Source organism: Gymnoscopelus braueri (assembly GCF_963280865.1).
Source record: "Gymnoscopelus braueri genome assembly, chromosome: 1".
Classification (NCBI taxonomy): Eukaryota; Metazoa; Chordata; class Actinopteri; order Myctophiformes; family Myctophidae; genus Gymnoscopelus; species Gymnoscopelus braueri.
Window position 1 is genome coordinate 849,709 of NC_137603.1, and position 10,000 is coordinate 859,708.

Below are 10,000 nucleotides of genomic sequence, written 5' to 3' on the forward strand. Positions count from 1 at the left end.
ATCAAAAGTAAAAGTACTAAAATGTTTGAGAATAGCAGATCTACAAGCTTGTAGATTTGCTATTTTCAAATAGCATATGTATAAAATAAGGCTGAAGTGGTTAATGTATGTTTTATAATATAATAATGTATATCTACAAAGTAACTAGTAACTACGTTTTAAAATAATTGTAATGGAGTAAAAGTACAATATTTGCCTCTGAGATGTAGTGGAGTAGAAGTAAAAGTATTGAAAAATGGAAATACTCCAGTAAAGTAAAAAAAAAACAACATAATTGTACTTAAGTACAGTACTTGAGTAAATGTACTTAGTTACTTTACACCACTGCATTTAACCACTTAAACCCTCAATACTTAGTCAACTTGAGCGTACTTGGTCTGCTCTTTTTTCCCTCTACACATTATGTTAAGAAATCTGTAAAAAAAAAACTAAAAAACCCAGCTATTTTTGCTAATGTTTCTGGTAGGAGACACAAAGGAGTCTCTGAGTCTCCTACCGTCATCACATCATTGTCTCAGGATATATATATATATATATATATATATATATATATATATATATATATATATATAACCGGAGAGACTGACGGTCATCACGTCATTGTCTCAGGAATGAGACGGGAAAGAAAAAAGATATAACAAAATGTTATAGAAAATAAGTAAATTTTTGCGTGAACTAGTCCTTTAAGTGTGAGAACTAGTGATTTAAAAGGCATTTTGTAGAAGGTTTTAACAGAGTAAATCTTACCTTGGGGTCACAGAGGAGCAGTGTGTGCGTGTGTGTGTGTGTGTGTGTGTGAGGGTGTTATATACCCTCCTACCAGAGGGGGGAGCCCCTCCCCCCCCCCTGCAGGGTGTGGGGCTGATGATGATGATGATGATGATGATGATGATGATGACGACTCAACAAACATGTCAGAAAGAACAGCTTCTTCCAGGAAGGAAAACCCAGAGGACATTAAAGACCTGTCAATCACACAGGAGACAAACAACCTGAAATAACTCACTGTTGTGAAACAGATACCTGTTGCACTCCCCCCCCCCCCCCCCCTGTCTGTCTGTCTGTCTGTCTGTCTGTCTGTCTCTCACACACACACACACACACACACACACACACACACACACACACACACACACACACACACACACACACACACACACACACACACACACACATTTTTTTGTACTTAAGTAAAAGTATCAATACGGCTTTAGTGTTTCAGACTTAGACTTAGAATTTGCTGTTTATTCAGTATTTACATATTTCATATTCATTTCATCAGACACGCCCCCTTCCTATACAAACCCAACTGCAACTGCAAATTACATTTTAAAGGGATAGTTCACCCCAAAATGACTTTTTTTCCCTTTGGATGAGTCACCCCATGGAGACTTGAATTCATCTATATGTTTTATTTTGTGTCTCATTCCTAAGACAATAATTTGATGACCGGCGGTGGCTCCAGTAGGAGACAAAAAGGAGACACAAAGAGTCTCCTTTGTGTCTCCTACCGGAGACATTAGCATCTTTACGCCGTCACATTATTGTCTCAGGAATGAGACAAAAACTAAAACTTCTCCATGAATTTAAGGCTTCATGGGGGGTGTATTAATTGATAGAAATTAAGACATCTTTTGGGTGAACTATCCCTTTAATCGCGTTAGATTTATTGAAAACACCCGTCCTTGGTTCTGGTGACTCATATTGTCCTTCTAATGCGTGAGGAGGGGCCGTGTTTTTTTGTATTACTTTATTTATTTATTTGCTTATTTCATTTCCCCAAAGAATTATAAAAAATAAATGAAAAAAGACAGAGTAGTTCAAATGACCCTCATTATTTTCAAGCTTTTCAGAAAACAGAAACTGAAGCAAACACAGACTATATAATATTCCTTAATAGTTTCACCCAAGAAGGTTTATGACCATATATGGCATACAAATAACGTCAATTATGTAACATGAGAGGATTAAATGACTTTATAGGCCTATTTATGTTTTGACTTAGGCAACTATAAACCTAGCCTCGGAAACCCATGCTTTTTTTTTTGTTACAAAAGAAAAAAAGCCTGGGGGAGCCATGCAGGAACGATGGTCTTAGTACCTTGTTATCTCCTAACCAATCAGAGTGCAGAGGGGCGTCGCTCTAAATTTGGTGACGTCAGCGTGCTCCGTGCACAGGCCGGGGGGGGGAGGGGAGGGGAGGCGGGGACATAGATTGGTGAAGCAATAGGAAGCCCCGCACAAATCCGTGCGGCTGAGTTTGGATCCGCCCTTAAAGACCATCGATTGGGCTCGTTCTCTCAGTCTACTATAAACGTGACTTGGGCCAAATTACTCCAGACTAAAGGTCCTTACACACCGGGGCGATTTCTTTCATGCGAATAAAACGTTTTTTAAAAAAACCTTATAAAGTCAATGCAAGCTTCCACACCAGTTTCGCGGAGCGAAAAAAGGGTCTTTTAATTATTCGGAACGAGTCCGAATTTTGCGTATATTCACATATTCGCCGGTGTGTAACCGCCTTTACGTTTGTTTTTTGTTTTTAAGTCACATGCAGTTTGACCAGAGGTGGCCATGTGTGATGTGACCATGTGTCATGTGACAATGTGTCATGTGACCAGAGGAGGCCATGTGTCATGTGACCAGAGGAGGCCATGTGTCATGTGACCAGAGGAGGCCATGTGTCATGAAGACATGATTCAGGGAAAACATATATAATTTGTGTAATTATTTGTGTAAAGCACATTGCATTGCCTTGTTGTTGAAATGTGCTATAATAATAGATAATAATATAATAATATACTTGCCTTAATAATAATAATAATAATAATAATAATAATAACAATAATAATAATAATATATTGCCTTGTCAACTTGCTTATACTATATTCCTTCAGTTTTTCAGCAGGACATTTGGGGGCGTGGCTTTGTTATTAACAATAATAATAACTAGAATGTTAAGTGATCCTGCAGCTTGTTAAGTCTGTGCAACCTTGTGTTGTAGAGGTAGGGTGAAATAAATGAATGTATTGTTTTAATTGCTTAGCTAAGAGCGTACAAAGTGGAGACCGAGCTCATTCCTGCTCAGTGAAATATGGACCCAGAATAGAGTCTCTATAAACTACCACCAATCCACTCCAAATGTCCTGAAACGTTCAGACAGAACAACTCCTAATTGGTTTTTGGGTGGAACGTTTTGGCGGGGTAAAAAAATGAATAAAAAATAAAACGAAACCGAAAATAAATAAATATATATTGTCGCAAAAAAAGGAGCATCTAAAACACCCCCCCCCCACACACACACACACACACACACACACACACACACACACACACAGCTTTTGTTAGTGACTTAATGTCGTGGCGCTTTGTCTGGCAGTGGCCGTGACTCGGCCCATTGTGTGTGTGTGTGTGTGTGTGTGTGTGTGTGTGTGTGTGTGTGTGTGTGTGTGTGTGTGTGTGTGTGTGTGTGTGTGTGTGCGCAGAGAGACATGTATTTCCTCATTGCATACTTTACATTATTTTGGTTACGTAATAAAGAAAAGAAATATTCACTCACACACACACGCACACACACACACACACACACACACACACACACACACACACACACACACACACACACACACACACACACACACACACACACACACACACACACACACAAACACTAGTCGATTATGTAAGTTAATAAATGACAATAAATCATTGAAAAAACACGCCCCCCTGGTGCATCAGAAGGACAATATCAGTCACTAGAAACAGAGACGTGTGTTTTAATGAGTCTAACATTCATTAAAGGACAATATCAGTCACTAGAAGCAGAGACGTGTGTTTTAATGAGTCTAACATTCATTAGAAGGACAATATCAGTCACTAGAAGCAGAGACGTGTGTTTTAATGAGTCTAACATTCATTAGAAGGACAATATCAGTCACTAGAAGCAGAGACGCGTGTTTTCAATAAATCTATCATTTTAAAAATGTTAAAGTTACAATGGGTTGGTAAAGGAAAGGGGCGTGTCTGATAAAAAAAATGATATCAAATATCTAAATTCTGAATCAAGCAACTTATAAACTGTCTGGGTGAAACATAAAAGCTTGAGTAGACGATAAAGGCATATTATTTCACTTTCAAACACGTTTGGGGTCATTTTAAGTACTAATACTTGAGTAATTATACTTGGTTATTTTCCAGTCCTTTGCTCCAATGGACAAACTGCCTGTCTGTCAGAAATATTGACCAATAGGAGAATGTGTTATATAAGTCAGTTTGTTCAGTTTGTTCACTTGAACAAAACCTTTTCTTTGTCTTTGTCTCTTTTGTGTCTTTCTCTTAGTGTGTGTGTGTGTGTGTGTGTGTGTGTGTGTGTGTGTGTGTGTGTGTGTGTGTGTGTGTGTGTGTGTGTGTGTGTGTGTGTGTGTGTGTGTGCAGAGGTGAACAGTGTTTGTTACGTCCTATAGTTTCTGCTGGGTTTCCTCTATCCTAGAAATACATAATAAATTAAAAGTCAACTTTTATTTAATTGTTAATAATTAATAGATCTGCTCATTTTGGTGAATTCACTATACGTCCAACGGAGCAGACGGACGGACTGGGTGCAAAGAGAGCTTGTAGATCTGCTATTTTCAAAAGCTTTTCATACATTTGAACACTTGAAATGGGACATTCTGCATAATAAGTATTTTTTTTAACTTTTGGTACTTTAAGTACATTTTGATGCCAACACTTTTGTACTTTTACTCAAGCACATTTTGAATTTCGGACTTTTAGAGTATTTCTATATTGCAGTATTGATACTTTTACTTAAGTAAAACAAAATGTGAGTACTTTATCCACCACTGCCTGAGACATAAACAGTTTGGTCTAAATGACTCAGCAGTGTCAGAGGAAATATCACAGAAAAACCTCAAACCTGATATTTTCCCATTACTCAGACCTAGTCATCCATGTCAGATGTATAAATATCACAGACTACTTTGTAATCTACGTCTCCTGGCGTCTCATCAGACGCGTTTCATTCATAAATAACTTCCTGGATCAGATAAGGTGTAATAGCAGGGTGTGGGCGTGTGGGCGCGTGTCTCCACTGTGACAGAAGTCACAATGCGTTCTGACTCTTCCTGATGCTCGTTGTGCAAACCAGGACATTTTGGTAGAATTTAAACAAACAGTAGTTTGGCAACCGTCCCTTAAAATAAGTAATCGATCCTTTATTTGGACAGAAAAACAGAACAAAGACGAGCCGAGTGTTTATTAGAGTTCACCTGGTGACTGTAGCTACAGCTCTAATGTTATACAACACTAATCATTTAAAGGAGTAGTTCACACAAAAAAAAAAAAATTCATGTGTTTTCCCATGGAGACTTGAATTTATGGATATTGTTTTAGTTTTTGTCTCATTCTTAAGTCAATAATGTGATGACCGGTTCCGGTAGGAGACACAAAGAGTCTCCTTTGTGTCTCCTACCGGATGCATTAGCATCTTTCCGATTGGCTTACAAACAAAAAAATCTCCATGACTTCAATGCTTCATGGGGCGAGTAACTGATAGAAAATAAGTCTTTTTTTAGGTGAACTACTACAGTTCACCTACAGTACAGTAGATGAACAACTACACTACAAGCTACAGTTCATCAACTGTAGCTTCACTTATCACCTCACCTCAGGGACCCCTTAGCTGAGAGAGAGAGATGAAGCAGGGACCCCTTAGCTGAGAGAGAGATGATGCAGGGACCCCTTAGCTAAGAGAGAGATGAAGCAGGGACCCCTTAGCTGAGAGAGAGATGAAGCAGGGTCCCCTTAGCTGAGAGAGAGAGATGAAGCAGGGACCCCTTAGCTGAGAGAGAGAGATGAAGCAGGGACCCCTTAGCTGAGAGAGAGATGATGCAGGGACCCCTTAGCTGAGAGAGAGATGAAGCAGGGACCCCCTTAGCTGAGAGAGAGATGATGCAGGGACCCCTTAGCTAAGAGAGAGATGAAGCAGGGACCCCTTAGCTGAGAGAGAGATGATCCAGGGACCCCTTAGCTAAGAGAGAGATGAAGCAGGGACCCCTTAGCTGAGAGAGAGATGATCCAGGGACCCCTTAGCTAAGAGAGAGATGAAGCAGGGACCCCTTAGCTGAGAGAGAGATGAACCAGGGACCCCTTAGCTGAGAGAGAGATGAAGCAGGGACCCCTTAGCTAAGAGAGAGATGAAGCAGGGACCCCTTAGCTGACAGAGATATGAAGCAGGGACCCCTTAGCTGAGAGAGAGATGATCCAGGGACCCCTTAGCTGAGAGAGAGATGAAGCAGGGACCCCTTAGCTGAGAGAGAGATGATCCAGGGACCCCTTAGCTGAGAGAGAGATGAAGCAGGGACCCCTTAGCTGAGAGAGAGATGAAGCAGGGACCCCTTAGCTGAGAGAGAGATGATCCAGGGACCCCTTAGCTGAGAGAGAGATGAAGCAGGGACCCCTTAGCTGAGAGAGAGATGAAGCAGGGACCCCTTAGCTGAGAGAGAGATGAAGCAGGGACCCCTTAGCTGAGAGAGAGATGAAGCAGGGACCCCTTAGCAGAGAGAGATGAAGCAGGGACCCCTTAGCAGAGAGAGATGAAGCAGGGACCCCTTAGCAGAGAGAGATGAAGCAGGGACCCCTTAGCTGAGAGAGATGAAGCAGGGACCCCTTAGCTGAGAGAGAGATGAAGCAAAAGCTCTGCAACCTTCTAAGTATGAAATCAATCAATTTAACAATTTGATGGATTTAACCTCTTAATCCCTCAATAAACTTCACACACAAACTTTCACTCTGTACGTACTTGGTCTGCTCTTTTTTCCCCCTCTAAACCAAACATGTTTGACGAAAATAGCAGATCTACTTACAAGCTCACAAGGCCTCGCACAGTGAGCTTATAGATCTGCTATTTTCCCTCAGAATAGGGATGCTATAGGGTTAAATGATCCTATCACAGCCGCATGATCACACACGTTGATGAAATTCATCAGCTGTTTGAAAATATCTGATTTACAAGCGCTCAATGTGTCGCAATGCATTTGCATTTCGGCTTTTTTGTGCGCTTGTAGATCTAGTGTTTCTTTTTTAAAGAATTGAAACAAATAACTTTTTTTTTAACAACACAAATGTTGTATGGGGGTCCCTGGCACTAAATATCTTCAGATGGGGGTCCCTGGCACTAAATATCTTCAGATGGGGGTCCCTGGCACTAAATATCTCCAGATGGGGGTCCCTGGCACTAAATATCTTCAGATGGGGGTCCCTGGCACTAAATATCTCCAGATGGGGGTCCCTGGCACTAAATATCTTCAGATGGGGGTCCCTGGCACTAAATATCTCCAGATGGGGGTCCCTGGCACTAAATATCTTCAGATGGGGGTCCACGGACACATACATATTAATTTGGGGATCCTTGACATGAAAATGTTGGAGAAGCACTGGTTTAGCCACAATTACAAACAAGCCAAAATAATCAACTACACTTTAGAAACAAGTTCCCAATAAAACACAACCAATATTTACCAGCTACTTAACAGGAAAAAAACAAGCCCAAAGTCGCTTATAATAAGCATACATGGCAACACTGACTCTGACTCCAGTTGTTGCCCAAACGAGGACATGTTGGTGTCTTTCAGTGGTGGAAAAGTACTAAGATATTTTACTTAAGTAAAAGCAGTAATACCACAATATAAAAATACTCTGTAACGTAAAAGTAAGTTAAGTAAAAGGCCTGTGTTCAAAATGTTACTTGAGTAAAAGTACAAAAGTATTGGCTTCAAAATATACTTCAAGTACCAAAAGTAAAAGTACTAAAATGTTTGAAAATAGCAGATCTACAAGCTCACAACTTTTTTCTTATGTTTCATACCAGTAACCTGTAAGGTGATTGTATGACGTTCTGTATAGTAGTGTGTATATCTGTCTGTCTCTTATATGTATAGTAGTGTGTATATCTGTATGTCTCTTATATGTATAGTAGTGTGTATATCTGTCTGTCTCTTATATGTATAGTAGTGTGTATATCTGTCTGTCTCTTATATGTATAGTAGTGTGTATATCTGTCTGTCTCTTATATGTATAGTAGTGTGTATATCTGTCTATCTCTTATATTTCATCATGATTTGTGTGCATGGGGATCTCATCTTAAACAAGCTCAGTGCTTAATGAGTCTTCCAGTTTAGTAGACCTTGTATTGTGAATTTGTACTTCCATGTACTGATGTTCTCATGTCTTACTAAATAAAGTACATCAATCAATCAATCAATCAATCAATCAATCAATCAATCAATCAATCAATCATCAGTTAAAAGTTTATTAGTGTAGGGTGTTGTTACTGTAGCAGCCACAGGGTGGCAGCAGAGCACCAGTGTTGAAGATACACGCCAAGACAAAGACATGCAGGGCTCTGGACTGTTTTTCACTGTGGGTGCCACCCTAGCAGACACCCTAGGGTGCAATGACACCCTAGGGTGCAGTAACACCATAGGGTGCAGTAACACCATAGGGTGCTGTGACACAAGTCCAGGGGTGCTGCAGAATACTCAGTGGTGGAAAAAGTACTCTTCTTTTTTTTTACTTTAGTAAAAGTATCAATACTGTAATGTAGAAACACTCTGTTACAAGTAAAATGTTTTTTTCATAATGTAATGCCGTACTTTTTATGCTGAATTAGTTGTGAGTCAGTAGTTGTGAGTCAGTAGTTGTGAGTCAGTAGTTGTGAGTCAGTAGAATCAGAATCAGAATCAGAATCAGAATCAGTTTTATTGTCACATCACAGGTTTACAAGGTAAAAAAGTGGGTGAAATTCTTTTTTGTACATCATTCCCATCGCAACGTTAGTTTCCATAGAAAGAAGAGGGGGGGGGGGGGAGAAGAAGAGGGTGGGGGGCAAGTGGGAAGGAGATCAAAACAAGAGAGCAACAGAAGGCCAGACAAGTTATCTACATATTTACAAATTACCTGAGATAATAAAAAACAAAAAAAAACTAAACTAAGGTGCCTGAGCATAGCAGCAATGTATTGTATACTGTGTATGTTATACTTATACTGTGCATGATAGACAATGGACGTTAAGGTGCTTAGAGGAAAAGGAGCACAATAAAAAAAATAAAATAAAAAAAAAGTCAGTGCGTTATACAAGGGATTAAGGTGCAAAAGGTCAGTGCGTGTCCACCTAGAGTGGACTGACCCTAGTATAATCCGCAGGTAGCTCCATGAGGGAGTGCAACAAAAGGTCATTTGTACCTGGTGTAGTCCACAGGTGTGTCCGAGGGGGGGCTAAAGTTCAAGTCATTGTCCCTGGTATAATCCACAGGTGTGTTCAGGAAGAGCCAGAAAAGTCTGCGCCGCCTGTTGTCAGGCTGCTGAACAAGGCCTATGCCTCATTCAGGCTTATGCCCCATTCAGCATTCTGACAGCAGCCGGATTGAAACTACACCAGAACCTGGAAGTAGTTGTGAGTCAGTAGTTGTGAGTCAGTAGTTGTGAGTCAGTAGTTGTGAGTCAGTAGTTGTGAGTCAGTAGTCGTGAGTCAGTAGTCGTGAGTCGGTAGTCGTGAGTCAGTAGTTGTGAGTCAGTAGTCGTGAGTCGGTAGTCGTGAGTCAGTAGTTGTGAGTCAGTAGTTGTGAGTCAGTAGTCGTGAGTCAGTAGTCGTGAGTCAGTAGTTGTGAGTCAGTAGTCGTGAGTCGGTAGTCATGAGTCGGTAGTCGTGAGTCGGTAGTCGTGAGTCGGTAGTCGTGAGTCGGTAGTTGTGAGTCGGTAGTCGTGAGTCGGTAGTCGTGAGTCGGTAGTCGTGAGTCGGTAGTTGTGAGTCAGTAGTTGTGAGAGTAGTCGTGAGTCGGTAGTCGTGAGTCGGTAGTCGTGAGTCGGTAGTTGTGAGTCGGTAGTTGTGAGTCGGTAGTTGTGAGTCGGTAGTCGTGAGTCGGTAGTTGTGAGTCAGTAGTTGTGAGTCGGTAGTCGTGAGTCGGTAGTCGTGAGTCGGTAGTCGTGAGTCGGTAGTCGTGAG